Raw genomic sequence first — 21,856 nt, 5'->3', positions numbered from 1 at the left:
ATAGTCACGGATATGTTGTGGGTCCCGTCTGGAGCATCATGAGAGTCTCTTGTGAACAATGCGAGGGTATAACATGTTGTGAAGCATATGTGAGTTTATTGGCAATCCCAGGAGGGTCTGTTGTGAAGTGTGTTAGGGCCTCTTTTAGATCACTTGACAAGTGTCCACACATCTTTAGGGTGCGCAGTAGAGTTCTGCTGCCTGCTGTGTGAGCTGTGACCAGCGAGGGGGCATGTGGCTCTAAAGGGAAGAAGTCAAAAGGGCTCTACCTTAAGTCCGGTTGGGTAGTATAAAAAACAGACGTGGCAACTAAGGTACAGACAACACCAACACTCTGGCCCCGGTGCCACTCTACTTGCTGCACCGACAGCTCGCCCCTGTGTGTGTGGGGGGGGGGGGGGAGTCTGGAGTGAGCTATGGGCGCTGGGAGAACGTAGCAGTTTTAATCCGTAGCAAACTTTCCACATCTTGCATCGCTCAGGGTATTTTTGCACAGAATTCCAGGGCAGGACGAGCCGGGAACGCATAGACTACAAAAACACGAGCTTCCCATCCAGGCCTCAACTCTCTGGGCCTTGGCGTCCCGAGGCGGAGGGTGTCACCGGAGCCTGGCCGGTCTCCCCCCATTGTCCTCGGGCGGGCACCGCCACTAAGGGCCCTAAACTTTGATGGTGGTCGGAGGGGAGCGCTCTCTCTCCCTCCTCACCACCCCTGCCACGCCCTCCGGCCTGCCCTCCCCACCCTCCCCCTCCTCCATGGACTATATCCAGCAGTGGGACTGATTACGCACAGCACAGCTGCCTGCAAGAGAGAGATAGAGCGGGAGAGAGCGGCAGATAAAGTGTGAAGTAAACACAGTCTGTTTAAATAGCCAGGCTCTCCGAGGCGCCGGGAAGCACCGGTGCCAGCAGCCCGCAGCAGCTCCCAGCACCCCCGGGCCACGCAGGCAGCGCACCCTCGGCTCCCGGGCACCGCGGTGGGACCTTGGCAGAGGGGGACATTGCACAGTGGGGTAAGACGGGCGCTTTGTGCACTTTCTGGGCTGTGGGACGGGGCCAGAGGCAGGCGCTGGAAACCGTTATGTCTGCGCAGGCAGCGGTGGGAAGCGCTGACCTTCTCGTCAAGTGATGGGGGCGGCTGTCGCCGCACAGCTGGAGGGAGGGGGCGGTGCCGATAACTTAGTGGGTCAACTTTGTGCGTGCAGAGATGCGTGTCAAACTCACGGGGTCACATCATCCGGTTCTGCGTTAAATATGTCATGCTAACCAGAAGTTTTCTACTAGAACCGAGCAGGCGTATATACATGTTGCTGTTCTCATTACAAGTGCAAGAACTAGAATTAAAAGGACAAAACGGGACAGTACCACGAGCCACTCACAGCGAACACGGGGAAAATTGGTAACTGTGCTAGAAATACTTTTATGTAGCGCCGGGCCTCACAACTGTTAGTAAGCGCTATACGAAAACCAATGTGATGTGTACTCGAGAATGAGAAAACAAGTCACATAAGTAAAAAAGTTACAGGCCCGCCCAGTGGATGGTGGTGGGTGGCAGTGGGGCGCAGTGGCTTGTGTTTACATTTGTATCGTAATTGTATATAGCGCGTACTGCCCCTGACTAGGCGTCGAAGCGGTTTTCGGCGAGTAGCACGCTACTCCGGGACCCAAAAAGGATTAGCAGTCGATTTGTATTAGTTATCCCTCCAAACTTTAAGTATATTTAGCAATCGAGCCCAGTGTGAAGCATAGCTCCTCACGAACACCAGAACACTTAATTAGATTTTTAGCCATTATGCATTCCAGTGTTTAAACATTGCCCACCCAGTATCAAAGGAACAGAAAGGTGCACGCTAATAACACAGGAGCGAATGAACGATTCGAACAAAGTCAAGCTCGGCAGTTTAAACGCACAGCATGCGTGCAGTCTTTTAAGGCACAGCTACCGCTTCTTGCCAGGGAGAGGCCAGTTTCAAGCAGGGGTTGGTGGCTGAAAACAAGAAGTCTTCCGCCTGTGGAGCCCTACCCGCGTACCCCCAGCAGGCGGTACCTCGGAGTGTGTGACGCTGTATCATGCCACACAACTCTCACTTTCACCCGGATTATCAAGCCCTCAGTGTTTTATAATTTCCTATAATTCGCACACATTTTCTGTGCCAGTGCGCGCCTTGCTTAGCGTCTGCTGCTCTCGAGTACTCTGAAACCGTGTGGTCGGTACTTGCGAGCATTTGGTATAAAGGGGGTTACGTGGCTTTTCCTCTCAAGTATCTACCGTCCGCAGTGGAAAGGAATGTCAAACTACACGCATGCGCATTACTCCTAACAATGGCATTATTTTCATGCAACTGCCAAACTCGCACATAACGTCGCAACCTTCGTGTATTTGTAGTAAATTGTGTGGAGTTTGCTAGTAAAAAAAACTGTATCCACTTCGCACACCTGACAGGGTATGGCTTGCCCCTGCCCTGGCAAACAGGGCTGACAGACTTATTTCTCTTCTCTTCCCTTTCCTATCCTTAATCTTTTCACAAGACCCAAACCATTTGTTCCCAGAAATTATTTACTTCTTATTAAACAGAAAGTCCCTGCCTAGACCTTCTTCTCTCCCTCACAGGCATTTTCCATGTAAAAGACTCCAACAGCAGCGGTTTTTCGGTTGTATAATTTTGCATAATTTAAAACAATTTTGGAATCTTATGTTGGGAAGCATGATATATTTTGTATGGAGAAATGCACATTTACATATGTTTTTTAATAACTAAGTTAACTAAAAAAATAAATAGAGCGGCGCCTGTACTAGTGTAGGGGTGTGCCCATTCCTCACCATGACAACTAGTCACTGGGGCCAGCTAGGGCCTTAAAGGGAGGATGTTGCCATCCTGAGGAACCCACCTTAGCTGGCCAACTGCCAACAGGAAGGGGGTCCCACCAGGGAGGAGTTCTGCAAGCGCGAATAGAGTGTCCCACTCTTGAGGGGCTGCAGCGGCAGGCAGAGGCCCAGGCAGCTGGCGAAACGGTGATCACTTGATCTACTGGGAGAATGGACTTAAGGTTAGCGAGCCTAAGGTTCCTGAGCCTGGTGCAACCCGTGTGTTGGTGGTCCCCCAGTGCTATAGGGCTTCCTACTGGAGCAGGCTCACAATGTTCCCATGACAGGTTATCTAGGGCAGGACAAGACATTTGATAGGCTTGCCACCCACTTTAGTGGCCCCAGATAAGGTGGGCCTCAGCCCCTTTGAGCTTTTGTATGGGCACCTGGTGTCAGTACCTCTCAGTCTGGTAAAGGAGGTGTAGGAGCAAACTCCCAGGAAGCCCCCCCCATAATGTGGTCAGCTACATTCTGGCGATCTGTACCCAGATGAAGTGCTTCCGGAAGCAAGCTAAGACAAATCGAAAAGCCAGCCAGGAGGTCATGAAACAGTGGTATCAGCAGAAGGCTACTCTGGTCGAGTTTCAGCCTGGCAAAAAGTGTAGGTGATGGAGCCTGTGGAGCCCGTGCCCTGCAAGACCGCTGGTCGGGGTCCTGTGAGGTGAAAAAGCGCAAGAGTGAGATCACCTACCTGGAGGTCCTCAAAAAATCCAGGAACCCTTTAAAGGTTTGGCACGTCGGCTGCCTTAAACCCCACTTCAAGAGGTTTGAGGTAACCATGTTCCTGATCATGGGTGATATAGTGGAGGAGGAAAGTGAACCTTTCCTCAACCTCCTTTCCTCCAAGGACCAGGCTGGGTCAGTGGAGGGTGTCAGCCTCTCCCCTACACTGACCTTACGGCAACAGAGAGACTGCTGCCAGTTGTTGGGGCAGTTTGCCTTTATTCTCCCTTACCCCATGACTCACTTCATAGTGTACCCATGATATTGACAGTGGGGGCAGCACACCTATGAAAAGTAAAATATACAGGTTGTCTGATAAGTTGAGATCCAGCATCAAGGAGGAGGTATCCAAGATGCTGGAGTTAGGGGTTATTGAGTCCTCAAACAATCCTTTGTCTAGCCCAGTGGTGTTGATCTGAAAGGCTGCCCCTCCATGTGCCTTCCATGAACTCCGGTTCTGCGTGGACTACCGGGGGCTCAATGCAGTCATACCCAGAGCTGATAAGATCATAGAGTGGCTAAGAGATGCCAAGTTCCTCAGTATGTTTGACTTAAGATTCGGGTACAGGCAAAATGCCTTGACCAAGGGGTGCATTTTCTATCCCAGAAGGACACTGCAAGTTCTGGGTAATGCCCTTAAGGTTAAAGAACGCCTCTGCCACTTTCCAGAGGTTTATCAACCAGGTTCTGGCTGTATTGGAGAATGTTGTAATGGCTTGACATGTATTACATTCCAACTCGTGCTGTGTGTTCTAGGTCTCCATGGTACATTCTCAGCTGAGACAGTTGGAGACTGGGGAACCGAGAAGCTGGCAGTGTTTGTTGGTGGTGCGACTAAATGGCATTACACTCTTTCAAACTGTTTAAACTCTTTCAAACTGTCCCAGTGTATGTCATTTTAGCACTGGTGATGAGTAAGGCTTGTGGGGGACAAGCGCTCACCACCAACTCCCCTGTGAACCCACGGATTTCGGCTGAATTTCTACTTCAAAACGTTTTTGCAGCAATCTAGGATAATCTAGGTCTATTCAACGGATCTACTGGACGCCCTGCTGACATTCTATGCTCCGGTTGGATGGCAGTCTAAATTGTTAAATGTTTACCTTGTTGTGATCTCAGGGTGCTGCTAACGGCTCTCTTGTTGCTCGCGCTTGCACTCGCACAGCCGTTAGTGCCTGCTCTCGCGCTTTGGACTCACGCGCGACATCAAGCATCATCACGCTGTGCGCGCTGTATCATGTACGCCGCCATCTTTGTTTCCTTCACGTCGGGTTTCCATGGTAACAGCCGCATACAAAAAGAAGCAAAAGCTCAGTTTTTCACCGCGTTTTCACACAATTAGATTTAATGGATTTTCCTTTAACTTTTGGAAACAACATTAACAATTAAATAATTGCAAGTATTTATTTGTTCAACTTCCAAGTATTTTATTTTGTTTAAATAGCTGTTTTATTCTGCCAACATGTCTGCAACCTCTATGAGTCAACCCCCAGCATTCGTTTGTGAGAAAGGTGAACCTTTACTTCCATGCAAAACATGGAAGAAGTTATTTGATTCCTACCTAGTGGCAATAGGTGGTGAACAATTCTCTGCACATAGAAGACAAGTCATATTACTTCACAATTTGGGACTTGAAGGCCACAGTTTCTATGAGAGCATTGATGAAGTACCTATTGGTGAGGGAGATGGTGAACCTGGAGATGTCTTTGAAATGTTAATAAAAATGCTAGAAGCTTACTTTGGCCCACAAATTAATGTTGTGCTTGAACGTCACAAGTTTTTTATGAGAGTCCAAGAACCTAACAAAAAGGTTGGGAATTATATTGCTTCTTTGAAAACACTTGCCTGTACTTGTGAGTTTGATGCCTTGACAGACTCCTTAATACGTGACCAGTTGGTCAGATGAACCAACAGCTCCAGAGTACAGGAGAAGCTTCTATCAAGAAATCTCACACAAAGAAGCCATTGCCATTGTGAAGGGTGTAGAGAACACTTCTGGTTGGGTCAAAGAAATGAAGACACATAAACCTGTAACTGAGAATGTTCCCACACCTAGTAGCATTCACGAAGTGATGCATAAAGAAGTCCTGCAAGACTCTCTTGACAATGTCTATAAAGTGGTCCAAACTCCAAGGGCAAAGGTTTCTAATGAGTCATCTAAAGTCAAATGTTATCATTGTGGGAGTCTCAACCATACTTCCAATAACCCAAATTGTTATGCTAAAAACTCCACTTGTCACAAGTGTGGGATTGAGGGTCACTACGCCAGGGTTTGTAGATCTGGTTGGAAGGTGCGCACTCTGGAGAATGTGGAAACCATAAAGGACAACCCAAGAACGGTGATGTTGAATGTGAGAAGTGATGGTGTGGTGGATGCTGACTCCATTAGTATGCCTGAGTGTGAAACTGAGATTGGTGGTAAGTTGATGGTTGTGTTAGCGGATTCAGGTTCTCCCATCACAATGGTAGGCAATGAGTTGTAGAACAAGACATTTCCTGACATCCAACTTCTCTCTCTTGATATTAAACCAGCAAGTTATGGGGGAGCACATACTGATGTTATTGGTTATACTGTTATGAGGATACATTTTAAGGGCAGGGATACAATTGGTAAAATTTATGTAGCAAAGCGAGGAGACAATCTCTTGGGTTGGAGGCATCAAAGAGATTTGCATATAATACTCAATCCAAATGCACGTAATGCCTCTGACCAGGTCATGCTAGTAGATATAGCTCTAATAAATTCTTTGATGAATTTCCTCAAGTGTTTTGTGACAAACTTGGATTGTTGAAAGACTTTGAGCACCAAATTGTTCTTAAAAAGAATGCAGAGCCATGTGTGCATAAAGTGAAAAAGGTTCCCAATATGATGTCGGGGTCCCTGAAAGTTGAGCTTGATAGGCTGGTGGCTCTGAATGTCATTGAGGAGATTGAGTCCTCGGAAATGGTTAGCCTCGGTGGTTTTGGCCACTAAGAATGGTGGGAAAAATATCAGGATGTGTGTGGACTTAAGAAGTCTGAACAAGTGGATATGGGTGGATCGTCAGCCTATTTCTAACACTGCTGAATCTATTACTATGATGAGTTGGGCAAAAGTTATTAGCATGTTGGATTTGTCCTCAGCATTTCACCAAGTACCCCTCCACCAAGGTTCCAAACATTTGACATCCTTTGTGATGCCGCTTGGTGCTTTTCGTTTTGTCGGGATGTGTTTGGGTTAGCCTCGGCAGCTGCTTGTTTCTAGCGTATCATGAAGATGGTTCTTGGTTATATGTCTAACATCTTGCTCTTTCAAGATGACATCTTGATTTATGGTAAGGATTAACCCCTTCAGTGCCCATGACGAGCTGGACTCGTCATGGGCCGCGGTGGCGCTGTGCCCATGACGAGTCCAGCTCGTCATAGACCCCGCCCGCTAATGCAACGGCCGGCACTGGGCGGGGAAAGGGGCGGGCACTGAAGGGGTTAAGGGTGGGCGGAATTTGCAAAAGTGCCTTTCGCAAAATATCGCGAAACGGCAAAAAATCTCCGCGATCACGCGAATTTTCGCGTGATCGCGGAGATTATGTGCTGATTAATGCATTACTGAATTTGATTTCAACTTGGGCACCTGCTTTATTTATATCTGTAAGACTTACAGATATAAATAAAGCAGGTGCCAGAGTTGAAGGTCAAATACTATAAGTGCTTCCTGTTGGGGTTTAATGTTTGTGACAGGAGCATCGTGCCAGAATGAATCCCGCCCTGCATATTTATTCAAGAAGATGCCACTGTTTTGTGCAATATCTCTACTCAACTGTAAGGGTGGGCGACAATTTCCGTTCCCTCACGAATCGCGGAAGATTCGACATTATTGCGTTCCGCGCGGAAAAGGGGAAATGTTTGAATTTTCGCAATTTCCGCCAGCGGAACGGAAATTGTCGCCCACCCTTAGTAAGGATGACACAGAACATGATAATCTCAAGAGATTGTCTAATTATATGGGAGGCCACCGACCTGACAGATTTAGAGCAACAATGGGTGGCACTGGGTTATTTACTGGGGAGGCGAGCTATCGCAATGCACTGGGGATCCATCACACGGCCACTAACGGTGGGGTGGGTGGCGGAAATGGATCGTTGCATGATTGCAGAAAAAGAGGTCAACAAACAGCGGGGCTGCCCTAAAAAGTGGGACAGGAAATCGGGTGGGTGGAACACTTACAGAGGGGAAATCTGTACCTCTCCATCAGAGGATATGGCGATGAGGAACAATCGAAACAGGGATCTGCCAAATCTTTAACTGTTTGTCATTTATGAATATTGATCAGCACCTGTGGGGAGATCTAAGACTTCCTGGCTGAATATATGGTAATGAGAGGACATTGTGATAGTAGAACCTCCAAATTTTCAGATAATTGCAAATTATATATAATGTGGTGCTACGGTATACGTCAATCGTACTTGAATGTGATATTGTACTGATGACTCTGTGCTTTATTTCTAATAAAAAATTATAATAAAAAAAAAGAGATTGTCTGACAGGAGAATTACTGTCAACAAATTGAAATGTAAAATTGGTGTATCAGCTGTCACTTATCTGGGACATGTCATCTCTGGAGAGGGAATTCAACCGAAACTGGAGTTAGCTAAGAGCATTGTCAAAGCTCCTGCTCCCACTGACAAAGAGCCAGTAAGGGTATTTCTTGGGTTTGCTGAGTTTTATTAAAAGTTTATCAAGGGCTTTGCAACTGTTGTTGAACCCATTAGGGTTCAACTGAAGAAAGGTACCCAGTTTTCTTGGACGGATGATTGCAATGCAGTTTTCATTTCTATTAAGCACGCTTTTGGAGAGATGCCCACCCTCGGTCATTTTGATGCAAAAAAGACAACTATCCTCACCACTGATGCCAGTCTTTGTGGACTTGGAGCAGTTCTTACGCAGTTGGATGATGGTGGTGAGAAAGTTGCTGTATTTGTGTCAAGGGCGCTGAAGAAAGCAGAGCAACAATATTCTTATATTGCAAGGGAGGCACTTGCCATTACCTGGGCAATTAGTAATTTCAAGTTCTAACTGTAGGGAATACCTTTTGTGGTAAGGTCTGACCATCATCCCTTGGTGCAGCGTTGAAATGAAGGCTTTAAAGAATTCAATTTTCAAGTGCAATTTCTTCCTGGTCTTGTGAATAAGGCTGTGGACTGTTTATCCAGGTTGCCAATTGATGGCTGCTGTGAGTTTTGTGATGTTGAACTTATGGGAGTTTGTTGTGTCAAAGAACCTGCCATCACAGAGGATGAATGGGTGGAAGCTGAGTCTCAAGATGTGTTACTACCAGTTGTTTCTGACTTTGTAGTCAAGGGCTGGCCTTTGTGTAAAATATTGACTCTAATCTGTTGCCCTTCTGGTCTGTCAGGGATGAACTCACTTTGCTTCATAATGAATTGATGCGGGGTGAAAGGGTTTACCTCCCTGTAATTTGAGGCCCAAACTTGCAAATCTTGCTCTCGAGGGACACTTGGGCAGAAGCCTTACTAAGTCTCGGCTCCGTGAGAGGTATTGGTGGGTTGGGATGGACCGCCAGGTGGAAGAGGTGGCCAAAGAGTGTTATCAATGTGCTACGAATTATGTCTCGTGTCACCAGCTCTGCTCCCATGTCCCCAGTGGAGGTTCCGCATGAGCCTTGGACCAAATTGGGTTTTAAATCTTATGGGCCCATTTGAGTTGTTGGGGCCTCGTCAAGTTGGGTTTCCACTAGGTGTGTGAGTACTGTCAGTACTAAGGTGGTTTTGGATTTCCTCAAAGATGAGTTTGCGAGTGAAGGTATACCAACATTCCTGGTTGCTGACAATGGAGTGCAATTCACTTCTCAAGAGATGCAAGACTTTTTGAGAGATGTTGGCATAATCCATCAGAGAACAGCCCTTAATGCGCCGCAGGAAAATGGTCTTGTGGAGCGTATGAATAGGGTGGTTAAAGCGTGTGTTCCAAGAGTGCTTTAAGCAAGAGTTTCTCTTAAGCAAGTTTTGAGGGACATCTGGTGGGCACATCGTACCACACTAAACTGTGTTATGCAGAGTTCTCCATTTCAACTGTTATGGGGTAGGTTAGCACTGTCTAAGCTGAATCCTGGATGGCTGCCCTTGAAAGAGGGTTTCTCTTTGGGTAAGGAAGAGGTTAATGCCAGGATTAAATCTTATCAAAGGAGATATAAGGAAAGGTACGCTTCCATGAGATCAGTGAAGGAAAGGTCATGGTGTGTTGGTGAGTGGGTGCTTATAAAGAAACCCAGGTGGCAAAAGAAGCGTGTTACTGAGTTTATGGACCCCTTTTTTATAACTTCCGTTAAGAGGAATGCAGTGACGGTGCACAATGGTGGCATATGGAGCATGTCTCAACTCGTAAAGTTCAAGGGTGATAAATTGTTACACCCTTCATGTTCTGGTGCGGGATTGCCTGGATCCAACTTATCAAAAGAGAATTCCTCTTCTGTTTTCCAGGCGAGGGTTGTTTCTTCCAGGTTTCGCCATCCGCCAGGACATTTAAAGGATTATGAAGTGTATTGATGTTATGATGTTTTGCTTCTCTCTGCAATTATCTCCTGTGTTTTTCTCGTGTACTTTTGTTTTCATTTTCTCACTTGTCTTTCTTCTTGTTATCTTTCTTATTTACTCTTTCTTTTCATGTTCATTTCCTTCTCCAAGCTTTTGTATTTTTGGTAAGGGGTGTGTGTTGTAATGGCTTGACATATATTACATTCAAACCCGTGCTGTGTGTTCTAGGTCTCCATGGTAATGTCTCTGCTGAGACAGTTGGAGACTGGGGGACCGAAGAGCTGGCAGTGTTTGTTGGTGGTGCGACTAAATGGCATTAACCTCTTTCAAACTGTTCCAGAGTATGTCATTTTAACAGAGAACTTCAGTGCCGCCTATCTAGACAACAATGCGGTCTTCAGTTCCAGCTGGGAGGACCATTTATGCCACCTCAGGACTTGCTTCAGGCTCTGCAGAGGACAAGCCTGACTATTAAAGCCAGAAAGTGCCAGAAAGGGCAGGGTTCAGTTGTCTACGTGAGACATCAAGTGGAAGGAGGCAAGGTGCAGTCCCTCTGGGCCAAGATTGAGACCATTCTGGCTTGGGAGACCCCTAGACCCAGACCGAGGTGAGTGCCTTCTTAGGCCCCACTGGCTACTACAGGAGATCTGTCAAGTGATATGGCAAGGCACCCTTGACAGAAGGGACTTCCAAGAAGCAGCCCAGACAGGTGATCTGGACAGAAGAGTGCCAGAATGCTTTGTACACCCTGAAGGAGGCCATGTGCACAGCACCTGTGATCAAGGCTCCTTACTTCTCCAAGGAGTTCATTTTACAGACATACGCCTCAGAGCATGTCATATGGGCGGTGATCTCATAGCTAAATGAAGAGGGCCTGGATCAACCTGTTACCCTCATCAGTTGGAGGTTACTTCCCGGGAACAGAGGTGGAGTGTAATAGAGAGGGAAGCTTTTGCCGTGGCCTTGGCATTGAAGAAGCTGAGACCATACCTGTTTGGTGCTTACTTCCAAGTTCAGACAGACCACAGGCCCCTGAGATGATGAATGCAGATGAGGGGTGAGAATCCCAAATTGTTGAGGGTGTCCATCTCCCTACAGTGAATAGACTTTACTGTGGAACACTTTCCTGGAACAGATCACACCAATGATGATGGTCTCTCCAGGATTTTCCACCTTTGTGAAGATAACTCCCAAGGGGTTGGGTAGTTCTCCCCACGTTCAGCTGGGGGCCATGTCTTAGACCTGGCATCCATGGAGTGGATTCCCTCTAACCCTTTGCCCTCAGACCTCCAGCTTTTGCTAACTTCATTTTTGCTGACCATAGGACTCTGCACACTTTACCATGGCTAACCAGAATAAAGTGCTTATGCCCTCCCCTTAAAACATGTTAAATTGGCTTATGCCCAATGGGCATATTTAATTTACTTGTAAGTCCCTAGCAAGGTGGCACTACCTGTGCAGAGGGCCTGTAAATTAATAGCTACAAGTGGACCTGCAGCACTGATTGTGCCACCCATTTAAGTAGCACTTTAAACATGTATCAGGCCTGCCATTGCAGCCTCTGTGTTTTAAACTGTCATTTTGATCTGGCAAAGTAAATGTTTAAACAGACCTAAACCTTCCTTTTCAATACATATATGTCACACCTAGGGTAGGCCCTGCACAGCACACAGGGCAGGGTTGCAATATATTTAAAAGAAGGACATGTACTTTTAAGTTTTACATTTCCTGGTAGTGAAAAACTCTTAAATTAGTTTTTCACTACTGGAAGGCCTACCTTTCCCATAGGAGAATATTGGAGTTACCTTGTTATATTTAATAAGTGATAACTTTCAATTAAGAGCAGGTAGGAAAGTTGAGTTCGGTCTCTAAAGAATTGTACTGTAAGACCCATCTTAATAGTAAAGCTGACTTTTAAATCACAATTCTGAAAATGCCACTTTTAGAGCGTTGGCATTTTCTTGTCCTAACCATTGGGTCCTGTATCCTGGGTCACATGACTAGGTGTCGCTGGCCTTTGTGTATTACTCCCAAACAGTGAGAGAAAGGGGTAATATGTTTTGGCAGGATAGTCCATCTCTGACTTAATAGAGGGGCGGAAACTGTCAATTACCACGCTTGCACATCACAAAGGCTCTGCTTCAGCACACTCACAAAGCGTTTCACACTAGTCTTGTGCCACCAGAAAAGCTGGGGACAGGAAAGCGAGGCAGGAAATACCAAATACCTCTCTAGGGATGGAAACCTCTCAAAACTTCACCTACTTCAAAGCTGGCACCAAGGAAAATTAGCGGACTCTCAGACCCAAGTCTTCAGTACACCTCTAGACCTGTGGAAGACTCAGAAGGTCTATTGTGTTGCTCTGCGTCAAGAAGGACTGCTACTTGGCTTCCCTGCTATTCTGCTGCCCCGTTGCATGAGTGAGCAGGACTGGACCTGCATCTTGAACCCAGGACCACCATAGTGACTCCACGGGCTAGTTGTCTGGCCTCACGATCAGAGCCTCACGGACAGAAAAGGCTCCAACCACCTTGAACCCATAACCAGGAGTCTGTCTGATGTGAGTCTTGTCCCCCAAGTGGTGCCACCTAGACGTAGACCATTGGAAGTGGGCCTGAAGGTGCTCTGCCAGCCTAGCTGTGGTCCAAGCATAACTGACGCATCATGACACATCATCTCGGAGCCTCGCATCGCAACAGCTACTGTGCGATGCATCCCCGATACAGGACTTCGCAGCTTCTTGGGACTGCCTCTGTGAGAACGCATCCTTGATGAAGGACCTTGCATTGCAGCCCAGCGGCTCCTTGGAAATACCGCTGTACTACATATCCTCAATGCTGGACCTTGCATCACAGCCCCGAATCACCACTGCGCGACGCATCCTCGCCACAGGATCTCGCAGGGCTTTGCAATTAGTATTTAAGGTACTTTGTTCAGCGGGCCTAACTTAGTCCCTGTATTTGGCTTGCAGCCTAAAATTGTGACTTTGTCCTGGTCCAGGGGACCCAATAACCACAGTTGGCACATTTAAGCACTATTTCTGTCAAAATGTTTAAAATTGCATATCGCCAGTCCTACTGACTGGAGTTTTTTGTCTGGTGTCAGTATTTTATAAAATGTTACTCTATTTTTCTAATTTGGTGTGGGGTTTTTCTTGTATTGTGTTTTCCCTTTATTTCTGTTTGTGTGCTGCATAAATACTTTACACATTGCCTCTAAGTTAAGCCTGGCTGCTTTTGAACCAAGCTACCGTAGGGTTAAGCACAGATTAATTTTGGGTTTGCTTGTGTTTCACCCAGACAAGAATTGTGGTTACTGCTTGAGTAGGGTTTCACCCCCTTAACCAATATCCCCATATCTTACACCACTCTCTCACCCTCTTTGATTTCTATTGTTTTCTATTTTTTTAGTGAATGTTGTTCTGTGCAAAAACATGTGCGATATACATTGATGCTGAGTTGCTTCCAATCCAGTGCTCTCTACGCTCCCCTTTCCATGGCTGTTTTTTTTAATTATGACTCTTTTTTTATTTCTTTGACGTCCTTGCGGTTGTCCATTGCTACCGACCTCCTCGCTTTTTATCTTCTGCTTGCAGCACCATGTTAACCCCACTCTGTCTCCCCACTATACGTTGAAAAAATATATTTGCTGAACACTACTACCAGGTTGCTCGATTTCCTGTAATGTGATTGAACGCGCATAATGTTTTGTATTGTTCTGTGATGGCCTCTCCACCATCTTGGATTGGTAAATAATAAATGAACTAAAATATGGCTGCTGTGTATTCATGTGCTCACACAGCAGTCATACATTCTGTAGTCATTGAAACACAGTTGACATGCATTTACATACATAAGCTGTGTCAATCCTTGAATGCTTTTTCTTTCTATTTGAGAAAAAACATTTCAAAATGGCCACCATGCTCACATGCAGGCACAGCAAATATGTAAAATATATATATATATATATATTGGCAAAGCGGATAGGTTTCACAGGAGAGGAATATTGTCTGTGACAATGCAGGTTGACTAAGCAGCGGTCTCCTCTCTTATCTGCCCTCGCATGGTCTTACTCTTAGCTCTACTGTGCATGAAACCTTCAGGTGTTTGCTGCTGTCTCGAAATACCCCATGCATGCATACGTTCACCGGTTGGCTAGGACTCCCTGTTCTGGAATAATATGCTCGTATAAGACTGGTGCTCACAAGGATAACACCAGACAGGAAAGTTGTCTCTCAGTCTGAAGAAACCTGACCAGTCTTACATACCCATGTGGCTTGCAGCATGCTATGCACAAAGTGTTCTCGCCCAGGAGTCCAGGGTACCTGTGAACCTTGACCACCCCCAACATTCCAACCAAGGATGTCAGAATCAAAGAACCCTGAATGTGATCTAAAAATGTATTTATTGATTTATTTAGTAGTTTCATATAGCGCCAGGTCACTGACTGGTATTCAAGCGCTTTAGTAGAACAATAGCCTGAGTACAGCAAACATTTCTTTGAACAGCTAGGGGTCTTCGGGAGGACAGGGGGAGAAAAGTGGAAGGGAACACTACAGGGATGGAACAATGGAGAAAGACAGTATCTTCGCAAGTAAAACATAACGATTCTTGCATCAATTAATGAGTTCTGCAATAGGGTGATTGCAGCCACAGCCCGTGCAGGTAAGAGTGGTGGGGCCGGGTTGGGGGGGGGGGGGGAGAATTTCAACAGACGATGATGAGCGAAAATTCATTATTTATTTGATTTTCCCTCCTGGTCATCTGTTGAATCCCCCCCCCCCCACAACCTGGCCCCACCACCCAGCCGCTCTTACCCACATGGGCCACTCCTGGGCGATTGGCCTGAGCAACATCTACGATAACCCTCACTCAGGGCTTACGGCCTGAGGGTCCATGGTCTCTGAAGTAGGTTCTGAAGAGGTAAGTGTTGAGACCTTTTCTGTAGGAGAGGATGGTACGCTCTAATCTCATGTGCATAGGTAAAGAGCTCCAAGTGCATAGAGGCGAAGCTGCAAAGGATTGTTTCAGGGATAGAAAGGGTCTGTCTTTTGGTGTTTCCAGGTAAAGAAAGCTTTCGCTTCTGGATTATCCACCCCCTGAGAAGAGAAGCAAATCCGCTAGGTAGGCGAGTTTGTGTTGATGAAGTGATGAAGTGCTGTTAATATGATGCAACGTGTTTTAAACTTTATCCTGGCCTTAGGATTTCTTAGGATTGGGGAGATGTAAATGTATAGGTATTTATATTGCGCCGATCACCACTACAGGTATCTCAGCGCTGTACTCATACCTCTGAAGGAACCCTTCCTGGCTTTCCTGTCCACTCCTGGGCACCCCCATGGTGAGACCAGGTATCCCAGCACTGTTGGGGCCGTTGTGGAGATTAAGCAAGCTATTGCCCAGAGTTGCAGTGTGGGACCCATGATTAGAATAGGCACTGAGGCGAGAATATCCAGTCCGCGGAATTTATAGCCCGAGACCCTGCCGCGACGAGAATCGAACCCTGGTCCCAGACCAGTGCTCTGCATCAAGGTCTGCCACTCTAACCATTGAGCCACACTTCTCCACGAGATGTGGTCATATCTCTTTTTTCTCCTTTATGAGTCGAGCTGTGGCATGTAAATTGGCTTTTAGAGGGGATAGAATGACCACTGGAAGACCAGCCAGGATTCCGTTATCTTAGTCGATCAAAGCATGCACTTCAGTTATCAATTGGTTATTAGACAGTAGGCCTTTTTTAGGTCGAAGCCTAACAGCACAGATGTCTCATTCGCCTAAGGCATCTTGAGGACATTCCGGAAACTTCTGTGAGAGTGCATTCCTCCCACTGCTTTATTTATTTTAGGCTGTCCAGCTTGAGTTTATCCCTCTCGTGGAGCAAACCCTATTTACTGTATTCTTCCACCAAGTGCTCCCTTTCTGTAAACATGCCTTTAAATCTTGTTCTTATCTTGTCATATTTGCTGTGCAATCAAAGATGGAGGTCAAATGTCCGGCTGTCTCCTCTCAGAGAGCTTGGTGTTTACTTTTCATTCTCTGACTGAGAGCATTTATGTGACAATCTTGCTGTGAAATAAAGGCTTTTTTTCTAGCACACAACATTTAAATGTCTGTAAATGAACTGTGCAGATATTTCACAATATATCAGAATTTGGACAGCACAAATGAAGGAATTTTTTTAAAATTCTGAAGGGTGCTGGAAACAAATATTTTAATACAATCAAAACAAATCAATACACAGGTAATGACATTTGCACACATTATCGTTTATGCGCTGTGTACTTTAAAACTGTATGTCTGTGCACATGTAATGGGCATTTCAATTGAAAATATGTTGTCTGTAATGACAGTGTGCTACCACACCAGGCATACTCCACTTTACGCCACTCCACTCCATCCTGCAACACTCCACTCTTCGACATCCCACTCTATGCCTCACCTCTCTGCATCACTGCACTCTACTCTGCACAAGTCCACGCTACTCCACTCCTTTTACCTCACTTCCCATCTATGCCTCTCTACTCTACTGTGCACCACTCTACTTTATACCAATGCACTGCCACTCCACTCTACACCACTGTCCTCTACGCAACTCTACTCTATGTCACTCTACTCTATGCCACTCTTCTTTACAACACTGCACTCTACGCCACTGCATTCTGCACCAATGCACTGTACTCTATACACTCTATGTGGCGTCCCGCAGATGCCGTACTCCTTAAGTTCAACCTTGCCTCCTTTGATGGCAAATCTCTGAGACTTCTTGGATCCACACTGTGGAACACGCTTCCTCAATCTATCAGAGATGAAGAAAATCCTCTCAATTTTAGGAAACTGATAAAAAACATTTTTTTAAAATTCAGTTTTGCTACAGCCTCTCCTTTTAAGCAGAGGTTCGGTGCAAGAGGCTTTCTTTTGGATGTGTATTTAGCGCTCAATGAATAGCTTAATGGATTAATAAGTCAAGTGGGTTTGAAGGGCGGCCCCTTTGAAATTCATCACCTTTTTTGGATGATGTGGTAGGTTTTCAGGGTAGATGATCCCACTAAAGTCCATTGGAGGCATTTCTATTATTTGGAGAGTGAAGTTGACTCCACAGACGGTAAAACTCTCCAAATTTGGATAGTTTCAGAGGTACCATGATTCCACCTTGATCCCACAGAAAATAATTGACCAAAATGCTTGAGATACCTTGAAATACGATAAGGGATGTTAAGCTGTTGAAATCAGAAGGATAATTTTGTGTCCATTACTCAGCCCCTCACAGCCTCCTATCTGTGGGAGAGGAAGGACAATGAGTGTAAACCTTAGAAAATAAACATAATGTTTATTTTCTGTTAATATTGAACCATTCATTGTTTCAGAGACCAGAGGTACCAAGGGCAGGCTCAGGTGGGCCAAAGGGCAAGCCAGGGGTAGCATGTTACCCTTGGCAACCAGTAACTGACATCAGTGCCTGCTCCCCCATCACACTTTGGCTTTTTGTATTGTGCGCTCTGCAACCCTCACACTATGAAGGTCTAAAAATTTGAACTATTTTGTATAAAATAAAGATATTAAGGAGACTAATGAGGTGTTTGGGAGAGGGGGAGGTGTAATGTGTGTGTGTGTGTGTGTGTGTGTGTCAGGAAAAGTCAGAAGTTGTTCTATCCCCTATGGTGTACACTGAAAGCCATGGAAACTGGAGGGATAGGGTAATTTGTTCTTTCACAACCTAGTGGTGCCTCACTGCTGATAACCCAACGCTCGTGCCAATGAGGCTGGTGTTTCCAAAATATTTATATGTGTGTGTGTGTGTGTGTGGTCTCCCATGCTCCTGCAACCTTCTTCAGTGCCATCTCCTTCATATATTCTACTTGCCAGTGCAGGAGGGTACAAAGTAAACGGAAGATCAGGCAGTTGGGTGCCACAATTAACAATCTGCACAGTTGATTGTTTTGTACAGCTCTAATTCCATCAACAAGTCTCCCGGACCCCTCAAGACTCTGTGCTTCAGATGCTCCTGTTACAATCAACATGTTACACGTGTTTTTGTGAAACTCTCTTACGTTCCTTGGAGCTAGGCCCACACTTTCCAAGATATCTTAAAATAAATGAATAAACTGACCCATCGTAAGTGCTTCTGATGACGTAGCTCTCAATAATGGATCCTTTCATCCATCCAAGTGATCTCACCCTCATATCCTGTGGGTATAGACAGTTACATCCTAGGATGAACCAGCATCAAAACAGTTATTTTTCACCCACATTCCTTTCCAGGCTCTTGCCAGCCAGGGCCCTTTCTGAAAGTGACGTATCCAGACCATGAAGCATTCTGAGCTTCAGCTTTGCCCATTATAACAAGCATTGAAAATGCACTAGGTCTCGCCTTTTATTAGGTGAAAGCCATTTGCTTTGCTATACAATACCTTTAGCAAAGCAAACGGCTTTAACTTAATCAAAGGCGAGACCTATTGCATTTTCAATGCTTGTTTTTAATTGGCGGCAGTGTGACATACGGGGTCTTTGTGTGCATAGGTTGGTGCGCCAGGCGTGGCAGCATGCAGTGTCATGGCTATGAGGCACAGATGTGGCTAAATGGCTAGAGAAGCTAGCTTTGAAGCTGGGGAACCAGGTTCGAATCTGGCGGGTGGCTTAAACATCCTGTGATTCTGGGCAAATCACTTAATCTCCCTGTGCCTAAAAATGAATGTGTCTGTCTGTAATGCAATTGTTGCTTATGTAAAGCACTCTTAAACCTTCTGGTAGAGATCACGCTGAATAAAACTGCACAAAAACAAGGCTGCACGGGGATACCACAGACAGAAACGGGCATCCCAGGTATGACCAAAAGACCCGTGTCAGCACCCCAGATGTTGCTGCATCATGATCGGTTCCATGAAACACAGATGTGGCAGTACATGGATATTGACTGACCCTAGACATACATCTGTGAGCTACTGGTAAATCTCCCAATTACCTGTAAGTAGCTCCCCTGTGGGCAGCCCAGTGAACTAAATTAGAAGCTTGTGCTTATTTGAACAAAATGTGGATACCAAATTTAAAAAGAAATTAAACTTAGTGTCTTTTCAGAATTCATAAGCTGATGTTTGGAGAAAAACTGTTGAATTCCCGAAACATATTTAAATCTGACATTTGAGTGATAAAAATCAAACCCTGTTGGGGAGACTATTACTAATGCTCTTCATCTCGGTGCCACGGCATTGCAGCGATGGCTTTTATGTGTTGCCCCTGCAGCGGCATTCCACACTGACAAAGCATATTTTACATTACTGCAGGCAGTCCTGCCTGAAACACGGAGGTGATCACAGCTAGTAATCTCACATATGGTGGGCACTGATGCAATCTCGTCTTATGTGGTTACTAATACATCTCTATTAGTGGCCTAGGAAAATTGTCACAGAAAAGGTTGGAGACCCCTGACCTAGATATTGCAGCCGGTGGCTCTGTGCCTGCATCCCAGAAACATCCAGATGGCCGCCTGTGAATATGGTGGACAACCAAGGTGTACTGGCAAAAGGCTGTGCCTACACATTAGATATTTGTGCACCTTGTTCAGTCCCTTCTCCTCAAATATGGTTTCCGTGGGTCCTTTCTCTGGACACCGTATATGCATGCGGTGTTCTGTCCTTCCACCTACCTATGGTAGCTACCACTCTGCCCCAGGTGGCTAAACAGAGCTTTGCCCAGCAGCCCAGGTATGAGTCCTCGGACACCTTGTCTACACATGATATACATCTGTGCATAGATCCATCACTGCCCCTCGGACATGGCTGCATAATGCTGCCTTTCTGCACTGATATGGCCATGCCTCAGGTCTGGCTTTATAGGCTTGGCCTCTGCACCCCCTGTATGGCTGTGTCGATACCACAGAGATGCCCACATAAGTATTGCTGTTAATGAGCACTTAAGCACCGGGCTTTCCCTGCACCCTAGATGTGGGCCACCAGAGCACGTCTGCTTGGTTGAGCAGAGAGAGGGCATCCTACACATGAGTGTAAACTGCTGTGTAACAGCACTCCAGAAATATTTGCACCATGATCTGCCCTGGTATGCCAGATATGGCTGTGCAAGCCTCTACCTATACACCTACTATGACACCACATAGGGCAGTGATACTCAAAGTGCAGCCCTCCTGACCTTTACATACGCCCGACGTTCAACAGTGGCACTGGGCTGCTGTTTACTCGACTCAGCCGCAACATTAACAAAAATGCTAAATGGTAAGGATTTATTTTATGGTTAATTGAAGTCAAAGAAAGGTATTAGCTAGGGTGTCCTGCACCACTAAACTTTAGAAACACCTTTAGTTTTCAAAGACGTCTTCAAGCAAAAGTGTTAAAGGATGATAAAGTACTTTCAAAATTCACAAAGTGTTCTTTGTTAACATGCAGAACCGTTTCACCTTAGTACATCAGATTATATCAATGCGTTAAGAAGTATTTTTTTTAAAGTGATCATTGTCAACCATGAATTTAGAAACATTCATTGCCCTCCCCACCAATGCCAATAGTGCATTAAGAAGCAAGTCAGTTGCTACTTTAACTCTTTGGGTCGCCTGGGTTTCTATTATACATGAACATTATAGTTTATTAAATCAAACAGAAGGTTTTGTAACACATCCTGAAGTCATGTTTGTGTTAATGAAAAAAAGGAGGTAAAATAAAAAATAAACAATTGCCTAGGATCACACATTTTGGTTAAGTGAAGCAGATGTGATTAATCATAAGCGTTTAGTTTAACATTGTGCAATTCAGACTGTAGATGTATATTCTTCACTTCCTCTGCACCCACCATGCCACAATTACGACTCTTGTCCCCACTCCTGACCACCACCCTACTGGCATCAACGTGGCCCTAGGTCACATCTCGGACCAAACATTGTGACCCCAGGGTAAATACTTGTGAGTACCCATGACACAGGGCTTTCTCCTTAATCACAAACATGGGAGCCTCAGGTCAGGCCCCTGCATCATAGATACAACTGCACGTGTGTCCCCGAACCACAGTGGCGACAGCACTCCCCACAGCATGTCATGGATGCAACATATGGCCGATCTGCGCCCCGGAAATTGCCCCACAAATGTTCTGGCATTGATAGGTGGGATCAGTGACTGTGGTGGTGGCAGTGAGTTGTGTGACAGGAGCGAGTAGAGAGTAGGTGATCTGCGATGCTGAAAAGCAGACATGCCAATAGACCCGATCCAGGCGGGAGACTCCCGCTTTTTTAAGCAAAAAACTTATTCTAGCTGTCTCCGGCCTGAAATGGCTTATATTGTTTTAAGATTATTGTATACACTTGTTTTAATAGAATTTGAAAGAGGTCCTTATGGTCGTATCTTGACCGAAAGAAAAGCACATTGATTGATTAACTTCTGCTTCAGTAGAAGTAAGTGGGGAAAATACACCCCCCCCCCATTTTTTGTTAAATCTTAAAACAGTTGGCATGTATGTGCAAGCAAGAGTTATGTATATCAGTGAGTGAAGACCGATCAGTGAGTGGGGTAGGGTGCAGTGAGGAGTGACTCATGCAAACAGCAAAGACCCCCAATATAATACAAATCTTCACTGTCCTGGTAAAGGCCAATAAGCAATTAACTGCGCCAAGATCCCTGTAATGGATACAGATGTCACCAAGGTTTCTTCAAAAGGCTAACAGTGCGGGGGCGGGTGGGTTGTTGACTACATTATGTGATTTAGGTGATGAGCCGTCTCTGTCTCAGCCTCCCTGAAGACCTG

The 21,856-nt window shown here is 45.7% G+C and overlaps 1 protein-coding gene across 2 annotated transcripts in view; it reads left to right on the top strand.

Moving 5' to 3' along the window:
• The first annotated feature begins 762 nt into the window (after positions 1–762).
• Positions 763–21,856, top strand: part of FXYD1 (FXYD domain containing ion transport regulator 1) — a 331,228-nt gene continuing 310,134 nt past the window's right edge. For both annotated transcript variants that reach the window (XM_085615964.1, XM_085615963.1), the window contains exon 1: positions 763–1,012. The gene's annotated coding sequence lies outside the window, so the exon portion shown is untranslated. The remainder of the gene's footprint in view (positions 1,013–21,856) is intronic.

This window comes from Triturus cristatus, chromosome 7 (assembly GCF_964204655.1).
Source record: "Triturus cristatus chromosome 7, aTriCri1.1, whole genome shotgun sequence".
Classification (NCBI taxonomy): Eukaryota; Metazoa; Chordata; class Amphibia; order Caudata; family Salamandridae; genus Triturus; species Triturus cristatus.
This window is presented reverse-complemented; position numbering and strand designations above follow the sequence as displayed.